This window comes from Oryzias latipes, chromosome 8 (assembly GCF_002234675.1).
Source record: "Oryzias latipes chromosome 8, ASM223467v1".
Taxonomy (NCBI): domain Eukaryota; kingdom Metazoa; phylum Chordata; class Actinopteri; order Beloniformes; family Adrianichthyidae; genus Oryzias; species Oryzias latipes.
The window spans coordinates 6,128,909-6,142,953 of NC_019866.2; positions in this window are offsets into that span (position 1 = coordinate 6,128,909).

Here is a 14,045-nt window from a genome sequence, read left to right on the forward strand (position 1 = left end):
CCCAACAGGTAAAATAAAAATAAAAAACACCAACAGAAAGTTTAACAAACTAATCCATTGCTTTAAAATGTTAACAGCTTGTGCATTCACATGTAGGGCTGTCCAACACTTGAGTTCTATCTCTCTGCTGATTATCTGGATCAAATGTGTTTAGCAAATCCTAAAGTGGAAACACCTGATCCAGGTCATTGGCAGAAACTAACCTTGATTAAACTCTTGATTTTAAAACATAAAGTCTTAAATCTTTCATTATTTGCAGAATTTTTACCTTTTTAATGACACATTCATGACTTTAACATCATAATCCGTAGAAAGAATAATGAATTGAAAATATTAATAGGTATTTGAAGAAGTCCAAATTATTTTTTCAAAAGTCTGGAAGGCGTTAAAATGAAGCAGAATGACTTTGAATTTAGTCAAAGTCAAAAGTCAAAGTCAGCGTTATTGTGAAATATGCTGCATACACATGACATACAGCACAGATGAAATTACTTTCCTCTCGCCCCACAAAGCAAGCAGCTTATAAAATAACAATTACAATAAGAAATCTAAAAAGTGCAAAAGAGCAATGAGATGGTTAAAGTGACAGTTTAAAGTCACAACAGTACTAAGGACATTTACATTTGCAAAAGCAAATGCCTACTGCCTTACAGATCTATACTCATTAACCCAAATGTTTAATGTGTTTTGTGCTTAAACTTAGTTAACCTTTTCTCCCATTAGCATTAAAAATAGGTTTGTTGCTTTTAAAACGTAAGGCAGCCAAATTCAAGTGTGTTGTAAATGTTTTCTGTCTGTGAATAGATGTGTTTAGTCACTTTGCTAAAAATTAAAAATCCTGACCGGAACAGCCACAAAGTCCCACTTCATCATTTAGAAAAATACACTTTTTTTATGTTTTTGTGGCTGTTGAACGATTAATTTATAAAATATAGCTTTTAAACATTTACAATAATTATATCAGTGCTTTATGTTTCTTTATATATATATATATATATATATATATATATATATATATATATATAAACCACTTTCATTTAACTTTTGACAGCAGCTCGTCCTTTCAAAATAAAATACACCCAGAATCAGTAAAGATGCTCCTGCTGCAGCAGATTTTCTTGAAACATGCGTTTTCTATCATTGTGACTTTGGTGAACCTTTTACTATTTTGTCCTTTTACTATTAAATATAAACATGTCAACATCGGTGTAGAATCCAATTTTCTTTAAAAATCTATACATGTAAATGCAATTAACAACGTTGCCTCTGAACAGTAACTGCACACTGTTTTGCTGAAAAAAAGAGACATTCTAAGGTTATCCTAATAATGAATTACTATGACAGTATAATAAACCTTTTACCATATTTTTTTGTCAGTTATTGGAAATGTTAAAAATTTAAACCTATGACAAACCTAATTTACTAAAACAAATTAACCAAAACTACAAAGTCTTAGAACCACAATATCGGAACAAAGGCGTGTGACTCCAGAGTCACAGGTTGTGGAGTTCTCACCTTTTTTCAAAATGAATCGCTTTTAGACTAAATTTGCCTTCAAGGGGAATATTTTAGCCAACATTTCCCTGTGTGAATAGAGCTTCCCTTTGTGATGCTAATGTAATCCATTATCTCATTAAAAATGTTGCTATATAAAGGATTTTTACTGTTTTCATTCTTTTGTTATCAGACTATTTCAGTAACTGCCGGCTTACTGAAAGTGTGTTCTTTAAGTTTCTTAATTAAATCCTTGAAAACTGATTAGATATTGCACAGACTGGAACTCGTGTGCTCACTGAGAACTTTGAACTGATAGCAACAGGAATTGAAATTAGCGATTTTCCATATCAGTTCCAAAATCAGGTTTTTCATCAAAGACGTTGCAGTGTAAGACAAACCCCGGCGTTTCGGTGAAATCTCCCTCCATGCCAGCAAAACTACCAGCCAGTAGGTCTGGTGTGATTTAAAGCCGAGCAATTAACCTCTGGTGTTGCTGGTGAATTTAGTGACGTTTTTTCCAGAGTGGGAGCAAAGCCTTCCAGCTCTCACTTCACCTACATGCTATTAGATTCTCATTCCCCTGGGAAGATTAACAACCAAAAGCTATACATATTAATAAGTAGAGAACCTGACGAGTTCAACTCTGGGCTGTACCACTCTCAGTCTCTCGCCATTTTGTTTTTCATCATTAAAAAGTCCTGTATTGCAACTACACTGTACAAGACAAGTCATTCATCATATCACAATACAAGATCTTTGAGTTTTTTAAGTGATACAAAAGAATAATCTTTATATCGTTTTATGTGCCAGAGGATTTCCACTCTGCTAACTTTTTTTTAATCCTTTAGTAATTCATTTTCCCTGTTGAAAAAGAAGAATGAAATGTGAAAAAAGCAATTAAATAGAATCACAGGAAAGATCTGGGATTTCTAACTCTGACCTATAACTGCACAACTTTTCCTGTTCTAATAACATTTCCCACCGATCCACCTCTCCACCTCTAAAAATGTATAAAAATAGTATAAAAAGTAAGTAAAGTACATAGTATAAATATATAGTATAAAATAAGTGGCCAAAAAATTAAGAAATTGGTTGAATATTTGTCAATCCCAAATATCTTGCTTCATTTGATAGGGGGGTTGATGGGGAAGTCAGACTTTAATATTTTTTCCTTTTCAAGAGACTAAAATACCTAATCTAACTAACCAGTGATAAATAAGCAGCTTTAAAGGTATATATATATATATATATATATATATATATATATATATATATATATATATATATATATATATATATATATATATATATATATATATTATTATATTTATCCGTTGCATCCACCATGACCGTGTCTGTTTCCCAACTTGCTATTTGCATCGAACTTCATATGATTTTTTAACCAAACTTTTCCCCCCCCAATTCCATTTACAGTAACTGTGTTTCCATTTATTTTACCTCTCCTGAACAAACCTGATTTCTGCCCCACCCCTCCCTCTGCTTCCCTCGCCACTATTTCTTTAATCGTTCTGCTTTCCGCTGAAGGTTACTTCTGCCTGCAGGGCTATGAAAATGTCAGAAAGGCGCACTCCATTTTCAGCTACGTAAATAGCCATTTCCCGCCAGAGCAAACCCACTTTCCAGTCTATGACCTGTCATGTTACGCATCACACTTCCCACCTCCTTCTCCAACACCAGAGTGGGGGAGACGAACAGAAAAACACAATGAGTGCTTTTTCTGTTCTAATTTACCTCTTGCAACACAAAGGTTAGCAGTGAGAACACTTTAAATAGTAGCTGGTCAGATTCATGTTTTGGGACAATGTCACAGTGCTTCGCTTTAGGGTTTTATGTTTTTTTATTTTTATTTTTTTTTCCAAATTTCTTCTTCATAATTCTGTAAATAAAGGTGTGGTACCAAAGGGTTGGGTTACAATGCGTCTTTTTCCTTCTCATTCCTTTTGAAACCTTCCAGTATTTCCGCAATAATCATTCAGAAATACGGTAAGTAATTCTGATTTACTGTGTTAAAGTTGGACTTGGTTTAAGCTCCACTCTTATAAAAATTGTGTTTTTGGTTTTTTTTTCTCTGATGATGGAGGCCACATATAAAGAGGAGAAGGGGGCGGGGCTGCTCTGTGCCATCGGTGCTGCCCACATTTTACGTTTTTTAGTTTGCCTAAAAGCGGCATAGTCATAAATAAAAGACCGCTGGCAACACTTTTAAAATAGATCAAAAGTTTTTTGCCTTTGGGCCTTTAAATTGATATTTATGTGAATATTTGTCTGAATATTTGTCTGTTTGACTGTAGGTGTAGTTGATTATGTGAAACATGTACATTTTAAAACAAAGAAATCAGTCTTGTTCTTGAGGTCTGAATCCAATTCAGATCAGCAGCTGCTGATTCTCCAGGAGTTTCTTTACTTAAATTTAATCTATTAGGTAAGAAAAAATCTCAAACGTCCCTAATTTAACCCATTTCGGCATATATTTGCTTTTCTAATCAGTTTGAAAGTCAGTTGAGACTGTAACCGTGCACACTTGAGAATGTATCCTTTTGCTTCCATCAGCGATCAATTAGACCTGATGACCCAGTTTCACTGCGCTCATACGTGCACATTCATCACTTCTTTCAAGATGAAATAGACCAGTTTTTTCCCCAGTGCATGACAACATGTCAGTGTTATATTTTGAGCTGTCAAATCTGACAAACGTATATATTTAAAAGCAAAACAATGACAGGGAATCTGCTGACTGCAGAAATTGCATTTTTAAACATCTTTTAAACAGCAAACTAAGTTCATAATTTATCATCAGCTCAAACTGAATTTATTGGGGTTTTAGTAAACATTGAAGTGAAAGAAACAAGTTAACTAAACAAACTTATTTACCATAAAAAATGGCTTCAAATCAGAGACTTTAAGTCTAATTTCGTTCATTTCAATTCTGCTTGATTTTTTTTTCAGCCAATTGTTACGAAAAGGCAAATCGCACATGAAACGCTTGTAAAAAGAAGACTGAAAACATCTTCAAAACACATAAAAAGCTGTGTTGTCTGTATCTTAACTGTCATGGTGCCTCTGTCAGCCCCGCCCCTCTCTGCTCTGCTCTGGAGGATTCCCAGCTGTTGCCACTCACCTCATTAGCCCTGCTGCCTTCTTAATGAGATCCACAGCCAGTATTTGTCGCCAGTTCGTTGCTCCTCCATGGTGCTTGTCAGGTCATTCATGTTCATTCCAAAGAAAAATTCTTCTTTTAGTAATTGTGCCTTATCGTCTCGTTTCCAGGATGTTATCACCACGAGTGCTACCTGGGATTCCCTCCGGGACGGTCCGATCATTCCACGCTTGCCTCATCAGCTGTTCATGCCCTCACAGCCTTCACAGAAGTCCTCCAGCTACGCCACATCTTCTTGCTACTCACCTGCAGTCTGAAACCAAAGTTCCCGCTTTTGGAAAACCACCTGCAAGAAAAATAAATCTAAAATACTTACCATAAATCTCTCCTGTTATCTTTCCAGGTTCCAGCATCCGGGTCTGCTTCAAAGTCTCAAAACATGGCATTTAAAAAATAAAACATTCTAACACAAGTGATTTAAAAAAACCAATATTTGTAAAAATTGAGAATGTGATTTAGATAAAGACCGACAATTCCATGTCCAATTGTCTAAATTAACCAGTTCTCTGAAATATTGTTCACAAATCTGTCTAAACTTGTGATAGTGAGCACTTCTTCTTTGCCAAGGCAATCCATCCAAGCTCGCAGGTATATCAAGATGCTGATTAGACAACATGAGTATTGCACAGGTGTGCCTTAGACTGGCCACAAGAAAAGGCCCCTCTGAAATCTTCAGTTTTGTTTTATTGAGGGGGTCAGGGGACTCAGACAACCAGTCAGTATCTGGTGTGACCACCATTTGCCTCATGAAGTGCGACACATTTCCTTCGCATAGAGTTGATCAGGTTGTCTATTGTGGCCTGTGGAATGTTGGTCCACTCCTCTTCAATGGCTGTGCGAAGTTGCTGGATATTGGCAGGAACTGGAACACGCTGTTGTATAAGCTGATCCAGAGCATCCCAAACATGCTCAAGGGGTGGCATGTCTGGTGAGTATGCTGGCCATGCAAGAACTGGGATGTTTTCACCTCCCAAGAATTGTATACAGATCCTTGCAACATGTGGCCGTGCATTATCATGCTGCAACATGAGGTGATGTTGTTGGATGTACGGCACAACAATGGGCCCCAGGATCTCGTCACAGTATCTCTGTGCATTCAAAAGGCCATCAATGTAATGCACCTGTGTTCTTCGCCCATAACATATACCTGCCCATACCTTAACCCCACCACCACCATGGGTTACTCGATCCACAACATTGATATCAGAAAACCGCTCACCCACACGACGCCACACACGCTGTCTGCCATCTGCCCTGAACAGTGTAAACCGGGATTCATCCATGAAGAGAACACCTCTCCAACGTGCCAGAAGCCATTGCATGTGAGCATTTGCCCACTCAAGTCGGTTACGACGACAAACTGGAGTGAGGTCGAGACCTCGATGAGGACGACGAGCATGCAGATGAGCTTCCCTGAGACAGTTTCTGACAGTTTGTTGAGAAATTCTGTGGTTATGCAAACCAATTGTTTCAGCAGCTGTCCGAGTGGCTGGTTTCAGACGATCTTGGAGGTGGACATGCTGGATGTGGAGGTCTTGGGCTGGTGTGGTTACACGTGGTCTGCGGTTGTGAGGCCAGTTGGATGTGCTGCCAAATTCTCGGAAACGCCTTTGGAGACGGCTTATGGTGGAGAAATGGACATTCAATTCCCTAACAACAGCTCTGGTGGACATTCCTGCTATCAGCATGCCAATTGCACGCTCCCTCAAAACTTACGACATCTGTGGCATTATGCTGTGTGATACAACTGAAGATTTCAGAGTGGCCTTTTCTTGTGGCCAGTCTAAGGCACACCTGTGCAATAATCATGCTGTCTAATCAGCATCTTGATATGGCATACCTGCGAGGTGGGATGGCTGGTCTTGGCAAAGGAGAAGTGCTCACTATCACAGATTTAGACAAATTTGTGAACAATATTTCAGAGAACTGGTTATTTTGTGTACGTGGAAAATGTTTCACATCTTTGAGTTCATACCATAAAAAATGGGAGCAATAACAAAAGTGTTGCGTTTGTATTTTTCATCAGTGTATTAGTTAGACATGGAATTGTCGGTCTTTATCTAAATCACATTCTTAATTCTTCTGTTTCCTATGTATTTCTATTCCAATTTAGCAGCAGAAGATTTGGAAAATTGTATTTATTTTTATAAGAATTAAAGAAAGTGCTTATGCTGGTGAGAATGGCAGGAAAAAACTAAGTCCTTGTTTTTTTTTAATCTATAAAGATAACTACTTGTAGGGTTGATTAAATATGTTTTATTTAATTCTGTAAAGTTTGTATTGCCTGAAAGAAAAATAAAGTTCATTGCCAATTGAAGTGTGAACTCTTTGCAATCCAAATATATATATTTTTAAGTCATTTCTATTTTTTTCTTTCTTGCTGCCCTCCCTTCTTCCTCATTGTGAGAATGAGCTCCCCCAGGTCATGCAAGGCTTGTTCATTTCCGTGTGCTGTGTCCCAGAAAACCCTGATGGGCTCCACGTCACTCTCATCCTCGTCTTCTCCATTTTGCTAACACTCCCCTGATTTTCTTTTTCAATTTCCTGCAGCTCTGCAAGACAATGCAGTGCCACATCAAAGGCCGAAATCAGGGGCTTGATGGCTCATATTGGCAAAAAATAAAAAGGAAGGAAAATTGTTCACACGCAATTTTCATCCAAAAGCATTCGGGTGACTCATCTTACAATACATGTCCAACTGAGGCTCCATTTTCTCAAAGGTTTCCATATGGGAGGGTCAAAGCAGGATTCAGACAGCATGCTGTGCTGAAGACTTGAAACTATTTCTATATACACAGAATCAAGCAGGACTTTTATGAATGGCATGATGTGGACTGATAGTCTTATGTTTTCTGTCTCATTCACAGTCACATTGACTGAGCCTAATCCGCGTTTTGGACAGAAATGGCTGCAGCAGCACATGTGTACACCGAACAACAAAGCCAAAATCAAAGGGAAAAGATGCACACATAAACATCTCTGAAAAGTCTAGATATCAAATTGCGTCTAGATCCACTTCGGTTAATTTACCTCGGTATACTTATCGTTGCTCTTCTCCTAACAATGGTTGTATTGACTCAGCACTGTCGGTCTGATGCTGCTCTCCTGTTGTGGTGGAAAATGACTTTCAAACAGCTTGATCAAATTAATTGCCTTGACTGTGAAGAGAGGAGGACAGACAATTAGCTACTGAAAGGGAAAAGACTGACAAGTGCGTTGTTTTCAAGAATAATTGAAAGGGAGGACAGCAGGCAGTAGGGAGATTGAAAGATGCAAAAAGAAAACGAGGCCCCAGATGAGCCCAGAAGAATAGACTGCTTTGATTCTTCTCTTTGGCAGGAGTCAGAGGCTTTGTTACGCTCCATCTTGTGATGCATGCATCCCTGTTTTCCTTTGACAAAAAACTATCATTTGGCCAATTGAGTATAGACTAAAGAAATGTAGCTTCTCCAAAGAGGAACATACATTTTGAGGGATGCTGAACAGGAGATTGTGGCAACAGCAGGAAATATCCATCTTTCCCAACTCCTCATTGATTCCTGGTCTGTGTCGCTTTCCAGCATGCAGGAAGACGATGTAAGGATGTCGGTTGTTATCCTTCTACCAAGCTGAACATCAGCTCAACAAACAGCATGATAGAACTATTCATGCACTCCTACAATCCTGCCGCATAGGAATTAGTAGCTTTGAGATTTTTTTATGTCATCCTTGCACGACCCGAGCTGAAGTAGCGTGAAGGTTTCAGAGAAATGGACGCAGTTCTCTAGACAACATGTAGTTGATGGCATACAGTTTTTCGCATGCAGGTGCATGCGAAAAATTCTGTTTTTCAAAGGTTAACAAATTGCTTTATTTACTTTTTTCACAGAAACTTTAATGTCCAAAGAAAAACTTGTAGTGGAAGAAATTGACCGCTATAGGCCATGTCACACAGCCACTACGTACATTTTGCGGCCTTTCCACAGATGAATTTTCGGTCTTTCGTGATACATTTGTGATCAAGTTTATGAATATTTCTTGCATTCGTCATTTGTCGATGTGTGCAGATGTCCGCCAAGGGTTTTGACCGACATTTCATTTTTATTAATATAGCCAAATATTTGCAACAATAGTAATTTCAATGGGCTTCATACCAGTAATTGGGTAATAAACATGAATAATAAAGAACATAAAGTCATACAGTTCAATAGGTAATGGCTAAACTAAACTAAACTGAGCATCTCTGCCCTTTGACCCTCCTTCTAACTTTAATATTGCGTATATGGCGCACATATCAGGTTCAAATGATGTAATTGATGCCGAAATGATTGATGCATGTGAACCACCATGGTTTATGTTCTACATTGGTTTACGTGTTCTTTGCACGCTTTGATCAGACGCTAACTTCAAATAACTTGATGAAAAGGTGAAAGTGGGTTTAGCCCTAAGAAGGTCAAGAAAAAAAGAAGAATTAAAGTAAGTTATTATTGATGGTCCGTGCAATAATTTTAAGGAAATGTATTTACAGGAGGACAACTCATGTCACGTCACACTGCGAGTGAAAAAGACAGAAAAGGATTCAACTTTTCTTGTTGGCAAAGTTATAGTTCCAGAACTAGATTTTTTTTTCTGCACATCAATACAGTTAATTTTTTTCTTTTTTCTGGCAGCGTTTTAGTCCCATGCAGTGCAGTAAATTGGACATCTTTGTCCCACAATACAAAAGCTCAGAACTTTGCTTTTACAAATGAGAATCCCTTCATTATTTTAAACCGCTCTCTCTGTATGTCTGTGTAAAGCTGGAGTGCACTTCAACTACACACCATTTTTGAGTGACTTTAGTCCAGAAATTGGAGTTTTTCATATTTATTTCAGTAACAAAGATTGTGTTTAAGTAAATACTTTCTATACAGAAAATAAAATTGTTTTGAGATGAAGAAAAGCCAAAAAAGAGGGAAACAATTTTATGCTGCTGTGACCGTTTCATTAACCCTTTGACTGTAAACTTGTTATCAGACAAGAAAATAACAGAAGCTTCCTCTCGAGGAGTCTCCCAGAGGATCAATACCAGACCCTCAATCTGTAGAAATCCTTTTAGGCTCCTATCTCTGGCTCCGATGGCACCTGGAAACCGGCCTTGTGATCGGAACAGTAGCTATCAGCCACCTCTACTTCCTGTTGTCTGAATCTGCTCACATCAGGGAACTAAAATGGTTTTGAATGCTGGCAAGGTCACAGATGATGAATGACTTTTCAGCTGCAGTTTTTCTCCTCCAGGCCTGAAGCTCCTGCTCCTTCACTTTCATCTTATTTATCCACACTTTATACCTTTTTAGTCTCAACCTCACTTTACCTATTTTCAAATTTTACCCTCTGTCTGCTCTCCACCATGATTAGATTTCCGGCTCTTTGAAGAAATTGGCCTTTTTATGTGGACTGCTTGAATATTTTCTTCCCAGGTTTACAGCTGTAATCTGAAATAACCCAGAGAACATACATGCGTCTTGACTGCGTCACGCTAAAGAGGTTTTCATGGGATAATCAATACATGAGACAGCCTGTTTCAGTGAAATGCTTTTCAGTTCCTCATGTCCAACTGCTTTCAGCGCATGAAAGCTCCATAAACTCTGATTTTAGAGGAGCGCCACTTCAACTCTGCACCACAGAGACACAAGGACACTCGACGATATATTTAGTTTTGCCTGCAGTTGACAATTGTCAGACAAAAAAACAAAAAACAAAACAAATGGGAGACTGTAATTGGGGTTTAAAAGCAATTACAAATGGCAAAAGATTAATACTTTACCTGTAACCTAACAGCAAACACCAATGGATGTGAATCAATTTTTCCTGACAACAATCAGAAAAACACAAAGTATTAATTATATTAATTAGTTAAATTGACATTATAATAGATTTGGAAAACAGTGCCATTGCACATCAACCTCTTAAAAAAAGGATGCCTTGTGTAACAACGTATTAAAGTAAATGTCCAAATATATCTTTAATCCACATTTTCTTCTTTCTTGGAACCAAACAAGACCACCCTCAGCTCTCTGTCATGGAATCAGGGTGGCGATGGGTAAACAAACCAGTGGGCTATCATTTCTGTTCACAATAATCCCTGTCAGCTTGAAAGACTCAGAAAGATTTAACGTGGATTAATGACAAGGATTAGAGGAAGACAAACGGTTCGCAGTTCATCAGAATAAAAGACAGAAGACAGAGACCTTCTGTACTCAGTGTACAAAGTACTTTTACCGGAAATGTAAAAACTTAAAAAACAAAACAAGAAAAGAACTACTAGAATGTTAATAGTATTATTTAGAAATGTAATTAAAATCGAAGTGCAATCATCCCTTATGTTTATATTTATTTATCATCCACAATCGGACATCTGCTCCCCCTTAATAACTTAAAACATGGACTCTTACAACCACAGAAAAGACCTCCAGCTTCTGAGTTGAGATCATGCCCGGAGAACTTGGCGGCATGTCTCAGCAGCATTAACACGGCTTCCTTTGCGTGGAGTTCAGTTTCAGGTTTCATTTCTGGATGGCGGTGAGTGACAATGAGTTTCCAAAGTGCTTTGGATCCCACCGGCTATAACTGACCGTGGCGGCATGAAGGGGGTTTGTCATGAAAGGCTGCCTGAGGGCTCACAGGTCAGGCGTCCCGAACAGAGGCCTGCAGCCGGGGGCCCTTAAAGTCTCTGAAACAGGTTTAGAAAAGCTGATGCTGATGTTGTTGACTGCAAGTTTTTTATTTATTTTTTTTGGTTCATGAAATTACAGTCGATGAAAACAGATAAAAGAAACAAGGTGGGGGGTAGCAAACAAAAGCCAAAGCACAAATACTCAGACAGAGACAAGCTTTTCTTTTATGTGCTCTATAATAAGCATGAAATAGGCGAGTTAACTCTTGACTCCGGCGTTCGCAGCAGACTTCTTGTCCTCTTCACAGAGCTGCATCCTCAAACAAAGGACCCAGGCTACAAAATAATTCTCCTCAGATGAAGCCAAGCATGCTTTAAAGCTTCTGGGTGCTTAAATCAGCGTGCGGAATGAGTTGTTTCACGTAAAAGATGCGGTAGTTGAAGCATTGGTGATGGCAACAGAAACACAATGGTTCTGTGATGAGTCAAGCTGCAAAAAAGACTTAGAACACAGGGTGGGCTGCAGCTTAATGGCCACTTCAGAGGATAAATAAAGCCAAGGCAATGTAATGTTAACAAAAAGAGTGCAGAGGAAATGTCACTGCATGTCTGGCCTCTGAAGCTAAACTGATCTTGCAGAGTGAAAGCTGACAAGTTCACTGCAGTTTCCCAGGCTGCATGGCGGGCCGCCAGTTTAGGGGGCAGCTTTAAAGGCAGGAGACAATGATGCAGTAAAACAGTTTATGAGCTCAACATATGTCTATATATACATACGTGTGTCCTCTGAGGAGCATCTATATATCTGTCGATAGAAGACACGAAAACAATCTCAACAGAACAGGTTGTTTTACTTTTGAATGTATTTTATGGGGTGGGTCCTTTCTCTGACTGTCATGAGTACTAGAGCGTCTGTGCACTAAAGTAACTGATAAATGAGTCTCTTTCATTTGTTTCACCACCTTTAAGTAGAAAACAGCTGCTATTTCTCCCTTTTTCTGTTACAAGTCAGTGTGTTCAAAAGTAACAACTGGATGATAACAATAACCTAAAATTAAAGCAGCAAGGGGTGTGGCTCAAAGGCAATACCTGCCCTCACCTTTTCCACTTTGACCCACCCTCTGCCACTGCCAGTGACAGAGCTCCACGTGACAAATTCATGAAAAAATCAACGTTTTTTTCAAAAATGGCGGCTTATTTGTCGGTTTTATGTCCATAGCAACAATTGTATTTTTTGGTCGTCTGGAGGGGACGAACACTTACTTTTAGAAGAATTGACAAAAGTAAACTTTTGGATTTCCTTGGCAACAGATGTATTCTGTTAACCACGCCCACATTCCTAATGAGTTTATATTATGTTTTATTGTTTGATTCAGCTTGAGCCAAATATTCATGTGTTACAGTTTCACAACACTTCGCCCAAAAAATGTGCGAGCAGTAGAGGAACGCCACTTTAGCTTACCTGATAAGAATCCACAGCATCTAATTCCAACATTAATGGCCTCCTTAAAATACTTGAGGAGTTGAGAAGCAATAGTTTGGAATTTCCTTAGAGAAGTTTAAAATTTGAAAATTCAAAAAAAGTCAATGAAACTTCAGATTCTGAAATGTTTAGTTGAGCTCCGATTTTGGCCACATTCATTGTTTCGAGGGTTTCTCCCACTCCCATTATTTTTTTTTTTAGGGGGTGGGGGTCATTCACCAAATCCAAAATAAAAAATACTAGGTGCTAAATACATGCAAATTTTAGCTCAAAGCTGCTGTAAGAAAGAAACAAATTGGAAAACACTATGATTGACCAAGCACTTTAAATCCTTTGATTTCAGGTGTATATTATTGTCAATCCACTCTTATACCACTCAGAAGGTTTTAAACCTACAATTATTCTGCAGGTTCCTTTCCACTGACTCCTGGGTCCACTCTCGAGACTTTTCACTAGTGGGGCATTGAAAAAACTAGGACATTACCAAAAATCTGTCAAATCAAATTAAGCAGCTGAAAGCAACTCTAACATAAAATTCTCACTCAAACACTTCAGATGTTTTAAATAATACTTCAGCACCAACGTCAGAGTTTTGGGTTTAATCGTGTTGAAGAAGCTGCCTCCTGCTTGTGCTCACATTCACATACAAATGTTTCCCCGGATCCCAGCAACAAGACTCTATTGTGTTCACACTGCCCTCCGAATTTCAACAAACGCACACATTTAGACTCATGCATAAAGATTATTATCCAACAATCAAGCAATTCAAGCTGCTTCAATTTTAGAAGGCTGCTAATTGCAATTAAAATGCATGGTGTGCTGAGCTGGGAAGTAAGGGAAAAGTAATCAGTGCTGATTATGGAGCCTGATCCTGATCACCGAGCGGCTGCTTTCTGCCAGGCAGGACTGATACGGACGGGGCAGAGCCTGTTTTCTGAGCGATTATGTCCACGGCAGTACCGCTGACTGCAGCTCTGCCAGATTTGAGAGGATTACGGCAGATGTGACACGGCGAGGTTGACCTAATCATGTCATGCTTGGAGAAACTCACAGAACAGACATTTTTAAAGGGCAAAATGAATCCATACACTACGGAGGCTCATGGGAGAATGAAGCTTCAGATTTCTTTGTTTGTTAGTGACAATTCTCATTGCAGCTGAATCTGAACTGCTGTGTAAGGAACATTCCTTAAGCAATAACTATGACTTGCAGTCAAACTTTGCCTTTTCAGAACTGCTGCTGATAAGCAGCAGCTT